This window comes from Nycticebus coucang, chromosome 3 (genome assembly GCF_027406575.1).
Source record: "Nycticebus coucang isolate mNycCou1 chromosome 3, mNycCou1.pri, whole genome shotgun sequence".
Taxonomy (NCBI): domain Eukaryota; kingdom Metazoa; phylum Chordata; class Mammalia; order Primates; family Lorisidae; genus Nycticebus; species Nycticebus coucang.
In genome coordinates this window covers 73,372,796-73,393,728 of record NC_069782.1, presented here as the reverse complement: position 1 = coordinate 73,393,728, position 20,933 = coordinate 73,372,796, and the positions used below count along the sequence as shown (strand labels likewise).

Sequence of the window (20,933 nt, the reverse complement as noted above, 5' to 3'; positions counted from 1 at the left end):
ACAGCCCCCAGAGAAAAGTACCTTCTTGATGTCTTCTTGCCTGAGCCTCTAAGGTACTTTTGCATCTAAAGAATTTCTACCATAGTACTAGCCACTTTTTTAAAAGTTTCTTTCTGCTATCTGGGCCTTCTGCCAGCCCCATCTCATCTCTTCCTTCTGTCTGTCTGTCTCTATCTGGTTATCAAAGACCACTGAAGGCCAGGTTTATAATTGTGCTTGTGGAATCTGAAGGCTCTTTACAAGCTTTTGGAGTTTATGACAAATATTGGACTGACTGGGAGATGAAGAGCACTGCCAGGATAAATTGTCCCTTTATCTAACACTTTGATAAAGTGTTAGAATCAAAGTTGACAAGGAGGGAGTTAAAAGAGACATTTTATCTGGAAAGAGAAGACAGTGAGATGAGGCAGAATGTAGACTAGAAAGTCCAGCAAGCTTAAACCTCAGCAGGACATACAGGAAAAAGAAAGAATTGAAAAAAAAAAAAAGTAAATACCTTCTCTTGACTGGTTCCCCCTTCTGGAGGTGACAGGAATACAGGAGTATTGTTCACACAAGTCTTACTGTCCTATATTCACATGAATCAGTCAGAAAAATCAGTCAGAAAGAAATAGGCAGAGAAAGTGAAAGCAAAGCAGCAATGCAAGGATATCCCGTGGGTCAGTCCCTAAATTTGATTTGTCATGGGAGTCCAAGGCTAGTCCTTTGGCTCCCATCAGTCCCTTTACTGGGATGAGCAGATGTCCTTTCCCCTTGCTAGGTTTAGGAAGATCAGTGGCCTGTGGAATCTTCTTCACAGATTCCTCATGGCTGCTTCACAGAGCAGCTTCCTCTGTGTTCTTCAAGTAATTTGTAATTTCAAAGTAATTTGTCAGTGCAACTCAATGCAAAATAAATAACATCTACTCCATTCATTTGCACTGAATTGAGAAAACGGGGAAGTCAACACCAGGAAGGCCTCCATATGGAGAGACAAAGGCATGGCCCCTACTGACATTCCTCACTGGCTTTTATTGAAATCTCAGTCATGAGAAAATATAGCATAGCAGAAAGCTTCAAAGAATAAAGGTTAAGGAGGAGCAAGATGGCAGCTGAGTAATAGCTTCCTTGCAACTGGGCACAGTGAGACTGAGGAGAGAAGACTTCAGGCATCTCTAGCTGATGTTTCAGGCCTGAAACATCCCTTTGGGGACACAGGGAGTCAGCCAGAGACTTCTGGACCCCATGAGGAGGACAAAAGCAGTGGAGAACTGGACTCATCGAAACCCTAGGCCATAGGCACAGTAACTTAAAGAGCAAGAGGAAGTGAAAGGAAAATTAGGGCAAGGAAACAGATAAAAGAAAACACTCATGAGGAAGAATCAGCAGAAAAATCCTGGCAACATGAAAAACCAGTCCAGAGTAACCCCCTCCCCACAAGGGACCATGAAGTAGCTACTGCAGAGGATTTCACCTAATAAAGAAATGTTAGAAATGACAGAAGGGGAATTTAGAATACAGATGATGAAAACGATGAAGGAAATGATGGAAACAATGAAGGAAACTGCTGATAAAGTGGAAAATAACCAAAAGCAAGTCCAAAAACAGAATCAAATAAGATATGAATGATATGAAGAATATAGAAAGAATATAGCAGAGCTGAAGGAACTGAAGCCATCAGTTAGGGATCTTAAAGATGCTGTAGAAAGTATCAACAACAGATTAGACCATGCAGAAGAAAGAATCTCAGAGGTAAAGGACAAAGCTCTTGAGATAACTCAGATAGTTAAAGAGGCAGAAAAGAAGAAAGAGAAAGTAGAACATTCACTGACAGAATTGTGGGACTTTATGAACCGTTCAAACATACAAGTTATAGGTGTCCCAAAACGGGAAGAAGAATGCCCCCAGAGGAATGGAAGCCATACTAGAGAATATTATAAATGACAATTTCAAAAAGATTCTGACACACTCCTTTTATAGGGATATTGGACCCCAGGTCACCTCAATTCTAACAGAGCTTCTTCAAGACACATTGTGATGAACCTGTCCAAAGTCAAGACAAAAGAAAAGATTCTTCAAGCTGCCAGATGTAAGCACCAGTTGACCTACAGGGGCAAATCCATCAGGGTGACTGAAGACTTCTCTAATGAAACTTTTCAGGCAAGAATAAAATGTTTATCTACCTTTCATCTACTTAAACAGAACAAAAATTTCCAGCCCAGAATTCTATATCCTGCTAAGCTAAGCTTTAAAATTGACAGAGAAATCAAATCATTTACTGACATACAAACATAGAGGAAATTCGCCACAACAAGACCAGCTCTATAGGAAATACTTCAACCTGTTCTACACACTGACCATCACAATGGATCAAAAGCAAACTAAGAACTCAGAAATTAAAGGACAGAACCTAGCTTCCACAATGATGCAAAAAATAAAACTAAGCAATGGACTCTCACAAAATAAGATTAGAACACTACCACACTTATCAATTATCTCAATAAATGTTAATGGCTTGAATTCCCCACTGAAGAGGGATAGATGGCTGATCGGATTTAAAAAACACAAGCTATCCATTTGCTGTCTGCAGGAAACACACCCAGCTTCAAAAGACAAATTAAAACTCCGAGTTAAGGGTCGGAAGATAATTTTTCAGGCAAATGGAATTTAGAAGAAAAGAGGAATTGCAATCTTATTTTCAGATACATTGGGATTTAAAGCAACTAAAGCAGGCATCCTCAAACTTTTTAAACAGGGGGCCAATTCACTGTCCCTCAGACCATTGGAGGCCCGGTCTATAGTTTAAAAAAAAAAAAAAAACTATGAACAAATTCCTATGCACACTGCACATATCTTATTTTGAAGTAAAAAAACAAAACGGGAACAAACACAATCACACTGCCTCATGTGGCCCACAGGCTGCAGTTTGAGGACCCCTGAACTAAAGTCACTTTATATTGGTCAAAGGAATAATACAACAAGAAGACATTTCAATTCTAAATATTTATGCACCCAACTTAAATGCTCCCAGATTCTTAAAACAGACCTTACTCAGTCTGAGCAATAAGATATCCTGTAACACCATAATAACAGGAGACTTTACATTCCTCTTACAGAGCTGAACAGATCCTCTAAACAGAAATTAAGCAAAGACATAAGGGACTTAAATGAGACCCTAGAACAACTGTGCTTGATAGATGCATATAGAATACTCCATCCCAAAGATAAAGAATATACATTCTTCTCATCACCCCATGGAACATTCTCCAAAATTCATCATGCCCTAGGACAAAAAACAGACCTCAACAGAATCTAAAGAATTGAAATTTTACCCTGTATCTTCGCAGACCACAAGGCACTAAAGGTGGAACTGAACTCCAACAAAAACATTCAACCCCACACAAAGGCATGGAAATTAAACAACCTTCTATTGAATGACACTTGGGTGCAGGAAGGAATAAAACAGGAAATCATTAACTTCCTTGAGCATAACAACAATGAAGACACAAGCTACCAAAACCTGTGGGATACTGCAAAAGCAGTTCTAGAGGAAAATTTATCACTGTAGATGCCTACATTCAAAAAACAGAAAGAGAGGGCGGTGCCTGTGGCTCACTGAGTAGGGCGCCAGCCCCATATGCCGAGGGTGGCGGGTTCAAACCCAGCCCCTGCCAAACTGCAACAAAAAAATAACCGGGCATTGTGGCGGGCACCTATAGTCCCAGCTGCTCGGGAGGCTGAGGCAAGAGAATCGCGTAAGCCCAAGAGTTAGAGGTTGCTGTGAGCCGTGTGACGCCACGGCACTCTACCCGAGGGCGGTACAGTGAGACTCTGTCTCTACCAAAAAAAAAAAAAAAGAGAGAGCATCAACAAACTCACAAGGCACCTTACAGAATTAGAAAAAGAAGAACAACCTAAGCCTAAACCCAGCAGAAGAAAAGAAATATCCAACATTAAATCAGAGATTAATGAAATTGAAAACAAAAGAATCATTCAGAAAACTAATGAAACAAGGAGTTGGTTTTTTGAAAAAATAAAATAGATAAACCTTTGGCCAGACTAACTAGAAATAGAAAAGTAAAATCTCTAATAACCTCAATCAGAAATGAGAAAGGCTAAACAACAACTGATGCCACAGAGATACAAGAGATCATCTCTGAATACTACCAGAAACTGTATGCCCAGAAATTTGACAATGTGAAGGAAATGGGTCAATATTTGGAATCACACCCTCTCCCTAGACTTAGCCAGGAAGAAATACAGCCCCTGAACAGACCAAGTTCAAGCACTGAGATTAAAGAAACAATAAAAAAACTTCCAACAAAAAAATGCCCTGGTCCAGATGGCTTCACACCAGAATTCTATCAAACCTTTAAAGAAGAGCTTATTCCCTTACTGCAGAAATTATTCCAAAAAATTGAGGAGGAAGGAATCTTCCCCCAACACATTTTATGAAGCAAACATCACCCAGAAACCAAAACCAGGAAAAGACCAAACTAAAAAAGAGAATTTCAGACCAATTTCACTCATAAATATAGATGCAAAAATTCTCAACAAAATCCTAGCCAATATATTACAGCTTATCATCAAAAAAAATCATACATCATGATCAAGTAGGTTTCATCCCAGGGATGCAAGGCTGGTTTAACATACGCAAGTCCATAAATGTTATTCACTGTATCAACAGAAGCAAAAACAAGGACCATATGATCTTCTCAATAGATACAGAAAAAGCATTCAATAAAATCCAGCACCATGGAAAATGTTCCCTTTTCTAATTAGAACACTGAAGAGTATAGGCATAGGTGGCACATTTCTGAAACTGATTGAAGCTATCTATGACAATCCTACAGCTAATATTTTACTGAATGGAGTAAAACTGAAAGCTTTTCCTCTTAGAACTAGAACCAGACAAAGTTGTCCTCTGTCACCATTACTATTCAACATGGTGCTGGAAGTTCTAGCCAATACAATTAGGCCAACAAGGAAATAAAGGGCCTCCAAATGGGAGCAGAGGAGGTCAAACTCTCCCTCTTTGCTGACGATATGATCTTATACTTAGAGAACCCCAAAGACTCAACCACAAGACTCCTGGAAGTCATAAAAAAATACAATAATGTCTCAGGATATAAAGTGCACAAGTCAGTAGCCTTTGTATATGCCAGTAACACCCAACATGAGAGGCTAATTAAGGACACAAGTTCTTTCACCATAGCTTCAAAGAAAATTAAATACCTAGGAATATACCTAACAAAAGAGGTGAAGGACCTCTATAAAGAAAACTATGAAACCCTAAGAAAGAAAATAGCAGAGGATCTCAACAAATGGAAGAACATACCATGCTTATGGCTGGGAAGAATCAACATTGTTAAAGTGTCTATACTTCCCAAAGCAATCTAACGATTCAATGCCATCCCTATTAAAATACGTACTTTCAAGACTTGAAGAAAATGATTCTGCGTTTTGTATGGAACCAGGAAAAAACCCACATAGCTAAGGCAGTTCTTAGTAATAAAAACAAAGCTGGGGGCATCAGCATACTAGATTTTAGGCTGTACTACAAAGCCATAATGGTCAAGACAGCATGGTATTGGCACAAAAATAGGCACATAGACATTTGGAATCGAATAGAAAAACCACAAAATGAAACTAACATCATACAACCACCTAATCTTCGATAAACCAAATAAGAACATACACTGGGGGAAAGACTCTCTATTCAATAAATGGTGCTGGAAGAACTGGATATCCACATGTAAAAGACCAAAACTGGACCCATACCTTTATCCACTCACAAAAATTAATTCAAGATGGATAAAAGACCTAAATTTAAGGCATGAAACAAAAAAAATCCTCAAAGAAAGCATAGGAAAAACACATAAAGATATTAGCCTGGGGAAACACTTTATGAAGACTATGTCCGTGGCAATTGCAACAACAATGAAAATAAACAAATGGGACTTAATTAAACTGAAAAGTTTCTGTACAGCTAAGGAGACAACAACCAAGAGCAAATACACAACCTACGCAATGGGAAAGGATATTTGCATATTTTGAATCAGACAAAAGCTTGATAACTAGGATCTATAGAGAACTCAAATTAATCCACATGAAAAAAGCCAACAATCCCATATATCAATGAGCAAGAGAGATGATTAGAACCTTCTCTAAAGAAGACAAATAGCTAGCAAACATATGAAAAAACACTCATCGTCCCTAATTATTAGAGAAATGCAAATCAAAACCACCCTGAGTTATCATCTAACCGCAGCAAGAATGGCCCACATCACAAAATCTTAAAACTGTAGATGCTGGCTCAGAACCTGTAGCTCAAGCAGCCTTAGCTTGGAGAAAAGGGAACACTTTTACACTGCTGGTGGGACTGCAAACTAATACAATCTTTTTGGAAGGAAGTATAGAGAAACCTCAAAGAACTCAAGTTAGACCTCCCATTTGATCCTGCAATCCCATTAATGGTCATCTACCTAGAAGGAAAAAAATCCTTTTATCTTATAGGACACTTGCGCTAGACTGTTTATTGCAGCTCAATTTACAATCGCCAAAATGTGGAAACATCCTAAATGTCCATCAACCCAGGAATGGATTAACAAGCTGTGGTATATGTACACCATGGAATAGTATTCAGCCATTAATAAAATGGAGAAGTGGAACACATTATTCTTAGTAAAGCATTATAAGAATGGAGAAGCATGGGTGGCGCCTGTGGCTCAAGGAGTAGGGCGCCTATCCCATATGCCAGAGGTGGTGGGTTCAAACATAGCCCCGGCCAGAAAAAAAAAAAAAAAAAACACAAAAAAAAAGAATGAAGAAGCATGAATCCTATGTACTCAATTTTAATATGACAATTAATGACACAGTGGGTGTGGGAGAAGGGGAAAGCAGAGAAAGAATGAAGGAGGGAGGGGTGGGGGAAAAGAGCAGAGAGAGGGAAGGAGGGAGGGGGTGGAGTCTTAGTGTGTGACACACCTTTTGGGGGCAAGACACAATTGTAAGAAGGACCTTACCTAACAATGCAATCAGTGTAACCTGGCTTATTGTACCCTCAATGAATCCCCAACAACAACAACAAAAAAAAAAGAATAAAGGTTAAAAAACAAGGAGTTTATCTTTAACTGCATGATTGGACTCCTTACAAATCTTATTTACTGCACTTCTGTCTTATCACTGCTAATATATGACTTAGTACTGAGACAGTATGCTGTGTCTAATGAGTATTGTTTTTAGTACTCAGAGCCAGCAGTGATTCTTGGCTTTTTCCCAGGTCTCTCTGTCCTTAGTGCCTAGTGCTATTTAACCCTGTTCTATCTACACTCAGACACTAATAAGACAAACCCTAACTTCCACAAAGGCCCAAGTGATAAAACAAGGCAATAGACCTACACACAAAAAGAAAAATAGAATTCCTCCATATTTATCAATTCACTCAACAAATGTGAATGGGGCCAGGCAGAGTGACCTGTAATCCTAGCACTCTGAGAGGTTGAGTTGGGAGGATTGCTTGAGCTCAGGAGTTCAAGACCAGGCAGAGCAAGAGTAGAGACCCCATCTCTACTAAAACTAGAAAAATTAGCCAGACATGGTCGTGGGTGCCTGTAGCCCTAGCTACTTGAGAGGCTGAGGTATGAGGATCACTTGAGCCCAAGAGTTTGAGGTTTCTGTGAGCTATGATAATGCCATGGCACTCTGAACAGCACTCTACCCAGGGTGACAGAATGAGACCTGACAAAACAAACAAAACAAAAACAAAATGGAAATGGGTAAAAGTCCCTACCGAAGAGGCATAGGCTGGCTGACTGGACAAATAAAATACAAGCCAAGTATTTTTTGCCTTCAGGAAACACATCTAATCCACAAGCACAAATATAGACTCAAGGTAAAGGAATGGAAAACAATGTTTTAGGCAAATAGATACCACAAGAAAGCAGGAGTTGAAATCTTTTTCACAGATACAAATTTGCTTTAAAGCTGCAAAAATAATGAAAGACTCTATGCCCAGAAATTTGAAAATGTAGAGGAAATAGACTAATACCTGGAATTACACCTCCCTAAACTCAACCAGAATGAATTAGAATTCTTGAACAGACCAATATCAAACACTGAAATTGCAACAACAATAAAAAAGCTTCCAACAAAAGTCCTGGACCAGGCAGTTTTTATTTATTTCTATTTTTTTTTTTTTTTTTTTTTTGAGACAGAGTCTCAAGCTGTTGCCCTTGGTAGAGTGCTATGGCGTCACAGCTCACAGCAACCTCAAACTCTTGGGCTTAAATGATTCTCTTGCCTCAGCCTCCCAAGTAGCTGGGACTACAGGCACTTGCTACAACGCCCGGCTATTTTGTTGTTGTTGTTGTTGCAGTTGTAATTGTTGTTTAGCAGGCCCAGGCCAGGTTCGAACCTGCCAGCCCCGGTGTATGTGGCTGGCGCCATAACCACTGTGCTACGGGCACCGAGCCTAGACCACACAATTTTACACCAGTCCAGGGGTCCTCAAACTACGGCCCATGGGCCACATATGGTGGTGTGATTGTATTTCTTCCCATTTTGTATTTTTACTTTGAAACAAAATATGTGCAGTGTGCATAGGAATTTGTTCATAGTTTTTTTTTTAAACTATAGTCCAGCCTTCCAATGGTCTGAGGGACAGTGAACTGGCCCCCTGTTTAAAAAGTTTGAGGAGCCCTGTTTAAAGAAGAGCTCATGCCTATATTATAAACCTATTCCAAAACATTGAGAGGGAAAACACCTTTCCGAATTCCTTCTATGAAGCAAATGACACCCTGATACCAAATCCAGGAAAGGATCAAAAAACAAAAAACAAAAAAAACTGCACACCAATATCATTAACGAATATTGATGGAAAAATAATAAAATCCTAGCAAATACAATTCAGCTACACATCAAAAAAATAATATATCACAACCAGTTGGGCTTCATCTCAGGAATGCAAGTCTGATTTAACATATGCAAATTCATAGCCGTTATTCACCACATAAATAGAAGCAAAAACAAAGAGCATATGATTCTCTCAATAGTTGCAGAAAAAGGAATTTGACAAAATTCAGCATGCTTTTCTGATCAGAACACTTAAGAAAATGAAAATCAGCATAGATGGTACATTTCTTAGACTGATGGAAGCCATCTATGACAAACCCACAGCCAATATCATACTGAATGGAGAAAAGCTGAAAGCATTTTTACTTAGAACTGGAACCAGACAAGGATTTCCACTTTTGACACTACTATTCAGCATAGTGCTGTAACGCCTAGCCAATGCAATCAGGCAAGAGAAGGATAACAAAGGTATCCAGATGGGGTCAGAAGAGGTAAGACTTTCCCTCTTTGTAGATTATATGGTCTTAAACTTAGAAAAACCTAGTGACTCAACCATGAGACTCCTGGAAGTGGTCAAGAAATAGAATAATGTCTCAGGATATAAAATCAATGTCCACAAATCAGTAGCTTTTATATACAGCAACAACAGGCAAGCTGAGAATCAAATCAAAGACATAATGCCCTTCCTAGTAGCTTCAAAGAAAATAAAATATCTGGGAATATACCTAACAAAGGATATGAAGGATCTCTGCAGAGAGAACTATGAAACCCTGAGAAAGAACTAGCAGAAGACACTTTCCAGCTCTTGGCTGGGAAGACTCAACACTGTTAAAATGTCTATACTACCCAAAGCAATCTACAGACAATTCCCATTAAAATACCAATGCTATAGTTTGAAGAACTTCAGAAAATAGTTCTTTATTTCATGTGGAACAAGAAAAACCTGGAATAGCCAATGCAATTCTACAGAATAAGAACAAATCTGCAGACTTTGTTACCAGACTTCAGATTATACTGCAAATTGGCATAAAACAGAGACATAGATCTATGGAACAGAATAGAGAACTTAGAAACCAGCCACATATCACCATCTGATCTTCAATAAAGCATACACTGGGGAAGAGAATCCCTGTTTAATAAATGATGCTGGAAAATTGGTTAGCCACATATAAAAGACTGAAACTAGACCAACATCTCTCTCCACTTACAAATTTTAACTCATGCTGGATAAAAAAATTTAAATATATTTTACATGAAACAATAAAACAATAAAAACTCTACAAGAAGGTGGCACCTGTGGCTCAAAGGAGTAGGGCACTGGCCCCATATGCTGGAGGTGGTGGGTTCAACCCAGCCCCGGCCAAAAACTGCAAAAAAAAAAAATAAAAAGAAAATTATACCTCAAAAACAACAACAACAAAAACTATACAAGAAAGTGTGGGAAAAACTCTTAACAATATCAGCCTGGGGGAAGAATTTATGAAAATGACTCCAATGGAAATCACAACAACAAAAATAAATAAATGGGAGGCTGGGTGCAGTGGCTCACACTTGAATCCTAGCACGCTACGAAGGCAAGGCAGGTGGATTGCCTGAGCTCAGGAGGTTGAGCCCAGTCTGAGCAAGAGCAAGGCACCTGCAGTCCCACCTACTTGGGAGGCTGAGGCAAGAGGATTGCTTGAGCCCAAGAGTTTGAGGTAGCTGTGAGCTATGATGCTATGGCACTCTACTGAGAGCAACAAATGAAACTCTGCCTCAAAAATAAATAAATAAATAAGACTTAATTAAGCTAAAAATCTGCACTGCTAAGGAAACAACAAAGCAAATAGACAACCTTCAAAATGAAAGAAGACATTCACATGTTAAAAAGCTGACAAAGGGCTAATAACCACAATCTATAAAGAATTCAAGCAAATCAACAAGAAAAGAGCAAACAACCCCATCAATCATTTGTTAAGAGACATAAACAGAATCTTTTCTTTCCAAAAGGACAGAAGAATGGCAAAAAGCACGTGAAAAAATGCTCATCATCCCTCATCATCAGAGAAATGCAAATCAAACCCACCTTGAGATATCACCTAACCCAGTGAGACTAGCCCACATCAGGTCTCAAAGCTGCTGATGTTGGTGTGGGTGCAGGAAGAAGGGAACACTTATGCACTGTTGGTGGGATTGCACCTATTACAGCATTTTTGGAAAGAAGTATGGAGAATCCTTAAAGAGCTCAAAGTATATCTTTCTTTTGATACTGCAATCGCATTACTAGGTATCTAATTAGAAGGGGAAAAAAATTATCATAAGAATGTATGCACTAGAATGTTTATTATAGTTCAATTCACAATCACAAAGATATGGAAACAATCCAAGTGCCCATCAACCCATGAATGGATTAATAAACTGTGGTATTTGTATACCATGGAATACTATTCAGGCACAAAAAAGATGGACTTTGTAGCATTTGTATTTAGCTAGTTGGACTTGGAGAACATTCTCCTTAGAAGAGTATCACAAGAATGGAAAATCAAGCATTCCATGTACTCAATACTACGTTGAAACTAGTAGATTCACAACTATAGGCCCATACAAGATAAAACACAATTAAATTCAACAAGGGGGAAGTGGGGAAGGGAATTACTTACGTTCCCACATAAGGTGTACAGTGTAGGGGTATATGGCATACTTCCTGGGTGAAGTACTCAACTACAAATTGGACTTTACCTTACAAACACAAACAACGTAACCTAACCGTATGTACTCATATTAATCCAAATTTTTTTTTTTTTTTGTAGAGACAGAGTCTCACTTTATTGCCCTCAGTAGAGTGTCGTGGCATCACACAGCTCACAGCAACCTCCAACTCCTGGGCTTAGGCAATTCTCTTGCTTCAGTATCTGGGACTACAGGCGCCTGCCACAACACCCGGCTATTTTGTTGTTGCAGTTTGGCCGGGGCCGGGTTTGAACCCGCCACCCTCGGTATATGGAGCCAGCGTCCTACCCGCTGAGCCACAGGCGCTGCCCTTAATCCAAAATTTTAAGAAGAAAGTAAACATATGTATCTTAAAAAATGTATTTGGTGCAGTGTCTGTAGCTCAGTGTGTACAGCGCCGGCCATATACACCCAGGCTAGAGGGTTTGAACCCAGCCAGAGCCAGCTAAACAGCAATGACAACTGCAACAAAAAAATAGCTGGGTGTTGTGGCAGGTGCCTATAATCCCAGCTACATGGGAGGCTGAGGCAAGAGAATCGCTTAAGACCAAGAGCTGGTGGTTGCTTTGAGCTGTGACACCATAGCGCTCTACAGAGGGTGACATAGTGAAGCTCTGTCTCAAAAAAAAAAAAGTATTTGGACAGTAAGAGGAGCTATATTGAAGAACAAGAATATTGTCCCCACCCCCCATCCTTATGGTACAAATAGGTGGAGAGAAGAACATTGTTTTAGTCACTGCAGCAACTGCACCTGATAAAGGACATTCTCAGAACGAATGAAACTGCCAGACTGTGCAGCACTGGTCAGCCCTGCCTCGTGAGGCAGATGGCAGTGCCAGGGCACTTTGAAAAAGTTTTTTGAGAGAGCCTGGGGCAGGGAAGACTGCCAGGCAGGGTGTGGTCTGTCATCCTGCTCCCAGGCCAGCCTGCTTGGGTTCCTGGATCCAGAGGGGATCTGGGTAACATTTTCAGAGGCCCAGGCAAGATGAGCCTGCCAGCACACCCGCAGTCCCAAACAGAAGTCTCTCTTCCCTCTTCAAAAGATTCCCAACTTAGGCCAGCACAGTGGCACACACCTATAATCCTAGCACTGTAGGAGACTGGGGAGGGTGGCTTGCTTGAGCTCAGGAGTTTGAGACTAGTCTGAGCAATTACAAGACCCATCTCTACTAAAAATAGAAAATACTAGCTGGGTGTGGTGAGGTGCCTGTAGTTCCAGCTACTCAGGAGGCTGAGGCAGGAGGATAGCCTGAGCCCAAGAGTTTGAGGTTGCTATGAGCTATGATGACACTACAGCAGAGTGAGACTGTCTCATTTAAAAAAAAAAAAAAAGACACTGTACCTGGATAGAGAGACTTTATTCAGTTTTTTTAAATAGTAATATTCAGTTATTATTCCGTCTAAAATAATAACATTCAGTTTTTTTAAATAATAACAGTAATCCTCACAACAATGCTAAGTATTATAAACTTCAGGTAGTGTGAGTAAAGCTTATAGACACCTGGGCCCCAGTGAATGTTCACCTTCCACATCACCATAGGCTATGGTTGGGAGTTCAAGCACTCAGTTTGCTCCATGAAGCCTACAAGGTTAAGTAGGGGAGGGGGAGCAGCAGAAAGGAAAAGAAACCCCAGTCCCTGTCAGAAGGGGTTGGGGAGGTAGGTGATGGCCAGAAGAGATCCAGGAGGGTAGGAGGGTGGCCTAGCGAAGGCCCAGACCACTGCCCAAGCCCACAGGTGCTTCTTCCACCCCCCGTCTCCCAGAACACCAGTCCTGGACCCCCCAGCTGCCTGACCTTCACCCCTACCTCCTCGGCCTCCCCACCATCTCCAAAGCAGCAGCCAGCAGTGCCAAACAGGCTCCAGACCCAGGCCCAGCTGATGAGGGAGCAACACCCTTCCCTCCCAGCCCCCACTGCCTCACTCAGATGGCTTTCTCCATAGTCCTGTCTGGGGCTGTGCCCTCAGCTGGAGTGATAATCCTGCTCCATGGTGGATTTAGAAAATGGATTTAGAAAATCCATGGATTTAGAAAATTCTGAGAGCAAAAGAGGGCAATAAAAAGATGAGTTTTCAAACCTGGAATAAGTGTATAGTGCTACATGAAGGAAGCCAATCTGGAAAGGCTACGTACTGTATGATCCCAACTATATGGCTTTCTAGAAAAACCAAATTATAGAAAGGATAAAAAGATCAGTGGTCGCCAGGGGAAGTGTGCAGAGGGAGGAATCTACAGATGGAACACAGAGGATATTCAGGGCTGTGCAACTATTCTATAGGATGCCATAGTGGTGGACACTCATGCATTTCTCAAAACTCATAGAATGCACAACACAAATGTCTACATAACCTCAACACTTATAATATATGTACCATGCTAATATAAGGTGTTAATAATAGGGGAAACTCTGTAGGAAGAGAGATGGAGTATATGGGCATATTTTTGCTCAGTTTTTCTATAAAAGTAATCTTCTCTGAAAATGAAGTCAGAAAAGAAGGAAATGAAGGAAAAGAGAAAGAAAGGAAAGGAAAGGAAGAAAGAAAGAAAAGGACAAACGTTGGACCTCTCCTGTATGTCAAGGGGATCCATGCCATCAGAAAAGATAGCATTCCACAGAAGCTTCCAGGATAACCCCATCTCTATTCCTGAAGAGGTAATACAAAAACATTAGTCATATCCACATTTATATGTCAAGAAATACATATTTGAGCAAACATGTATGAGTTATGGTAAATTTGAAAACTGTGAAACATTGTTTTCACTTATAATGTAAACTTCATAGTTAAGATTAAAAAGTTGGTTGCCACTCACTGTAAAAGAATGTACTAATATTTGTCATAAAGTAACAAAGGGAACAAATTCTCTACATTGTATTTCTATATATAAACCAAAGATAAGCAAAATGTCAAGTAGCGCACTCATACACAAGCACTTACCATACAGGGATTCTTTGAAAATGTACTCACTTTTGTCCTAATCTGTTATTAGGTTTATGTTGTGTGTTTTTAAATGAAAAGGCTAGCTACTGGAGGGATATGAGACAATGTTTAAACTTTTTGCTTTTTATTAAGGAATATTTATATTGAAATGTTAATACATTCAATTTTCAATATAAATATATTGAATATTATATAGGGAATATTTGTATTGAAATGTTAATACAATATATTAAAAAGGAATTATTAAGGAATATTTATATTGAATATTGAATAATAATTGAATGTATTATTGAATGTAATAAAAAGGAATTATTAAGGAATATTTATATTGAAATGTTAATTGTAATGCTATGTAAACAACCATAAATAATAAATTTTACCCACAAAACCCAGATAAAGAAACAGAACACTATCAGCACCAGAGGAGTGACCTCACATCAAGCCCTGAAACCCAAAACTACCCTATCAATTACTATCCAAAATTCTAACACGATTAGACTTGTCTGCTTTTGAATATATATAAATGAAGTCATATCATTCTTTTGTGTGCATGTAGTTGTAGTTCATTCTTTCTCACTGGTACAGATATCCAACTAAATGAATAGATCATGGTTTACATATTCATTCTAGTGCTGGTGGACGTTTATGCTGTTTCTACTTCTGGACTGTTGTCACTAGTACTGCTATGAATATTATTTCGGTCAACATATGTTTCTATTTTTGTTAAATGTCTAGGAGTATAATTGCATGGCAACAATGTACATACATAGACGTTGTTGCCATCTAATTATAATGTATAATCCAAAGAGTATGCATTCCCACTCAGTTGATTATCCTCATCATCACTTGGTATTTTGTTTTTAACATTTAGCTCTTCTGGGGGATGTATGTTGGTATTAAATTTTCGTTACAATTTGCCTTACCTTTATGATTAATGAAATTAGGCAACTTTACACATTTATTGACCATTTGAATATACCTTGTAAAATATGTTAAAATCTTATTTTTCTACCTGATTTTTGCTTATTAATTTGTAGGAGTTATTTATATATTCAGTATGAGCCTTTTGGTTAAATATCTGCATTGCAATCATCTTCTCCCACTCTACAACTGGCTTTTTCACTCTGTGTGTTGTGTTTTGGCACACAATAGTTCTTAATTATAATATAGTCACTTTAATTATGATTAGTTTTTGTTTCTTATTAAAGATGTCTTGGCCAAGATCATGAAGATCACCCATATTTTTTCTAAAAGTGTTGCATTGTTTTTTACATTTATATCTGCAATCTATATGAAATTGATTTTTGTGTATGATGAATGATCAGAATCAAAATATTTTTTTCCGTGCAAAGAGCCAGTTAACACAGCACCATCTAAGAAGTCACTTTTACACAACATTGCAGTGCCACCTTTGTCAATTACCAATGTTTGTCCTGTTTCTGGACAGTGTTCAGCCTTGTGCCTACATACTAAATAACTACAGTTTTATAGCAATTCTTGATATCTAACAGTCTATATCCAGCATTATTTAGCTATTTTCAGGTTGCCTTAACTATGACTGATCATTTGCATTTGCATATATATTTTAAATCCCAAATTAATTTCCAACAAAAACCTACTGTTAAATGGTGATTAGGAATATACTAAATTTACCACTCAATTTGTAAATAAATTAGCCTTCAAAGTTATCAGTACATATTTATTTACGTTTTTAACATCTCTCAACTTTATACTGAAGTTTTCAGGTTTCTAGTACTTAATGTTTCAGGATATTCTATTATAAATTTACTAATAACAGCAATTTAACAGTATTAAAATTATATATATTTAAAGTACACAACTTAATGAAATTTGATAAATACACTTGTATAACTTTCACCCTAACTTGAAGATAGGGAACATATCCATTATCTGCTGGGATTACTCCCCTTCACTGCCTGATCTCTAGTGGCTTGAAAACAATTGTTTCCTCTAGTACTGCTACAAATATTATTTCAGTAAACATATATTTATATTAATGTCTAGATTTCTTTTTTATTTTTGGTTGTTTTAGGCAGGAGGATAATTTGGTTTCTATTAGTCTATCCTAGGTGGATACAGATGTTCTGTTATCACATTTTAACTTTGTTTTCTGTTTTTTGAAGTTTATTTACTTTATTGTTTATATCTAAAAATACAATTTTATTTATTCTACAGTAAATTTACTTACTTCTTTTTCTTTGTTTTTGAAGACATAATCTCTCTCTGTCATCTTGGGTAGAGTGCTGTGGCATCATAGTTCACAGCAACCTCAAACTCTTGGGCTTGAGCAATCCTCTTGCCATGCCTCTTGAGTAGCTGGAACTACAGGCACCACCACCACACCTGGCTAGCTTTTTCTATTTTTAGTAGAGACAGGGGTCTCACTCTTGCTCAAGCTGGTCTTGAACTCCTGAGCTCAAGCAATTCACCTGCCTTGGCCTCCCAGAGTGCTAGGATTACAGGCATGAACCACCATGCCCAGCCCAAATTCACTTATTTCTAATAACATCTCCATACTTTCTTTATTTTATGTACACGATGTTATCAGCAAATACAAATTTTTTTTCAGACTTTCCAGTTCTTAGACCCTTCATTCCTTTTTCATGCCTTATTGGTCTATCTAGAACCTTCAATTCAATGTTGAAAGAAATAATGATAACAATCATTGTTTATCAAGAAAACCTAATTCAGTACTTAGCTATTAAATATATTTGTTGTAGGTTGGTTTTGTTATTGAACTTCCCTTCACTACATTCCTAGCTTAGGGTCTAAAAAAATCATTAATTGGTGTAAAATTTTAAGTTGTCTGCATCTATTGAGATAATCACATAGCTTCCCTCTTTTTTCTGTATGAATGTGGTAGATTATATCAATTTAATGTTTTAAAATTTTAAAGGATTCCAAACTTAAAAACTCCCATATTCCCCTCATTCAAAGTCCCCCAATTGTTTACTGCATTTATTCCATCTCTGTCCGCTGTACACTTGCAGGTACTCTCTCTAGGAACACACAATTATTTCCAAAACATCTGAACATGAGTTGCAGACATGTAGTTCCATGTGTATAATACACCTACATGTTCTAATATGTATTCTTCCCAAATGAGGGCATTAACCTATAAACCACTAAGGAATTATTCAAGTCAGGAAATAAATATTGATAAACATTCCCACCTGTTCTAACAATGTCTATTTTTCCTTTTTGTACTTACTATTGAATATCTTTAGTCTCCTCTAATCTAGAATAGCTTGTCAATGCTTTTCCTCTTATGTCCTTGACAGGATTAAAAAAAAAAAAAATACATGCCTTACACTTTGTATGATAACCTTTCAAATAGGTTCTTCTAGTGTTTCCTCATAACAACATGCTGGTCATGTTTCCTTAAGAATAATCACACAAGGGATGCTGGCTCTTCTCGGTGCATCTTGTCAGGGGCACATGATGCTGACCCGTCCCACAACTGGTGAAGTGCCTTTCATCACCTGATCATGTAGCTGTCTGCCAACTTTCCTTACCACAAAATTATCATTTCTACCTTTGTAGCTGATTAGTAGTTTGTGAGGAGATTATGCCAATATCCTGTTCTTCAGCAAACCTTTACCCACAAAGTCTGGCCTATAAGAGCAACTACTCCCCTCTCAGTCAAACACTGCTAAGATAGTTGCAAAATGATGTTTTCCTATTTCTATTATTCTTCATACATTAGTTGGCATTCTGCTATAAAGAAAATCTTTCTGGTAGAGGGAAGAGTGGTCAGGCAGGAGGTGCCAGCGCCAGGGAAAGCGTTAACAAGTGGCCCCTGAGAGGCTGTGGAGCCTGCGACGACTAAGCCAGCCCCGCTTCCTGCAGCTGCTGTCACGCTGTCGTGGCCACCAAGAGCACTCATAAGGACCCCAATACTACCACTCGGAACACAGGTAAGTCCAACCGTGACCCACAGTTTGAGCCAATAGTTTCTCTTCCTGAGCAAGAATTAAAATGCTGGAAGAGGATGAGGAGGATGGAGAGGAGTTTTTAAAATGGGTACAAAGCTATTCCAATTTGCTTCCAAAAAGGATCTTCCAGAATGGAAGGGACAAGGCACTGGTGATGTCAGCCTCCTAAAGCACAAGGAGAAAGGGACCATCTGCCTCCTCATGAGGAGGGACAAGATGCTGAATATCTGCACCAACTGCTAACTCACATTGATGATGAAGCTGAAGCCCAATGCAGGCAGTGAATGCACCTGGGTCTGGAACACCCATGCCAACCTAGCCAATGAGTGTCCCAAGTCAGAGCTGTTGGCCATCCGCTTCCTAAATGCTGAGAATGCACAGAAATGCAAAACAACCTTTGAAGAATGCAGGAAAGAGGTCAAAGAAGAGGCAAGAAAGAATGAGGCAAAAACAATAATGTGGAAAAAGTAGCTGAAATGCAGGAAGCTGGGGAGAAGCAATAAATCGTCTTTTTCCATTTCTTTTCTTTGTTTTTTAATTTTGTTCTGCCCCTCCTTTTCAGCTATTTTTATTGTTTTGTTTTTACAAGAGACTTTATATAAAGAACTGAATTCCAACATTAAAAAAAGAATGTCTCTTCCTTATCCTCCATGTATTCATCCATTTCTTTACCTCATTATAAATAGTGGATTGCCATATTAACTCTTCAGTATTCCTTTACTATGATTATTTTTGATGCTCAAACTTTCTCAAAGTTGGCCTGTGAAAACTCTCCAACAAGACTTTCTTCTCCCTTTATATATATAGGAGTATATATATATATATATATATATATACTAAAAAATATATATATATTTAGTATATATATATACTAAAAAATATATATATATATATTTTTTTTTTGGAGACAGAGTCTCACTATGTCACCCTCAGTACAGTGCTATGGTGTCACAGCTCACAGCAACCTCAAACTCTTGGGCTCAAGCAACTCTCTTGCCTCAGACTCCCAAGTAGCTGGGATTACAGGCACCTGCCACAACACCTGGCTATTTTTTGATTGTAGTTGTCATTGTTGTTTGGCAGGCCTGGACCAGATTTGAACCCACCACCTCCATGGTGTATGTGGCTGGTGCCCTAGCCGCTGAGCTCCAGGCACCAAGCCACTTTCTTCTCCTTTTGACATGTCTACATGCTTCTTTTGAGTATTCTCTTACTCTCTGGTAAATAAGATGATTTAGATTCATCTTATGAACTTGTATTTTTCCTTGTCCTTGAACTGAAATTAGCCATCACTCCAGAGCCCTGGTTCCCTTTTTGGTGAATAGCACTTAGGAGCTATTTACTTGGCACAGGTGTGTTCACTGCTATTGAGTCATATTTAGGTCCTAACAACAGAGTCACAAAATATATGCATGTGTGTGAACACACATCTTATAATTATTGCTTCCATTTATTTAAGACATGAGTTTTTTTCCAGTCCAACATTCCAGGGTTTTCTAGCTGTCCTCCGTCCTGTCATTAATAAGTAACTTCTCCAAGGGTGAGAAGCCTGGTTCTCATCCTCAATACAGGAACTTATTTACTCAATGTTACAAATTTCTCAACAATTCTGACCACTTCCTCCTGCTACTTCCACACCACATTACTTCAGCACTCTTGGTGCCAGCAGGCACATCACCACGACCCCACTCATTTCCCATGGCAAGCCTGTTCTGACTACTCCCCTCTGGGGAAGGAAGACAGAACAGAAACATCAAAGGCGGAAAGGGAGTGTAAGAGGAAGAGGAATGCAAGCCCACATTGATTATTTTTTTCATTTAAGGACTTTATTTCGTTTAATCCAACATGTAAATAATATTCTCTTAACATGTAACAATAAGAAATTTTTTTACATATACATGTGTTTATTAGGTTTCCACTTTTGCCTTCACAGAATTAAAAAGGCTTAAAATTTAATAACAATAACAATGTTTAAGATAAGGACTAGAAACAAAAACTTCATAAAGAACAAACAACAATAAATACGTTCAGAAAAGAAATCATACAATTGCTGCATCGAAATATTAAGCAATAATAATAATAATGCAAAGAAAGTAACATTCACATTGTCAGATAAAAGTATGTCTATTATAGAATGCTTTGACTCTGAGGTTCAGTATGGATCAATTAACTTCTTTTTTTTCCCAAAGTCTCAAAAAAATAGACAACTAATATTTATAAATAAAAGTAAAAGATAAATTCAAAAAAACAGATCATGCCAAATCTTACAGACAATAGAAAAAGAAGAAATACTTCAAAATCATTCTATTTAATCTGGATATACCTGATAATAAAATCGTTGAAAATATATTATTAAAAGGGGGAAATTACAAACATATTTCACTTATAAATGAGGATGCAATATCCTAAACAACATATTAACAAGTTTAATTAAAAATTAATGTTTAAATAGCCAGGTGTTGTGGCGGGCGCCTGTAGTCCCAGCTACTCGGGAGGC

General features: G+C 38.4%; 1 pseudogene; it reads left to right on the top strand.

Moving 5' to 3' along the window:
• The first annotated feature begins 14,256 nt into the window (after positions 1-14,256).
• On the top strand, positions 14,257-18,939 carry LOC128581023 (ran-specific GTPase-activating protein-like; annotated as a pseudogene).
• The last annotated feature ends 1,994 nt before the right edge of the window (positions 18,940-20,933 follow it).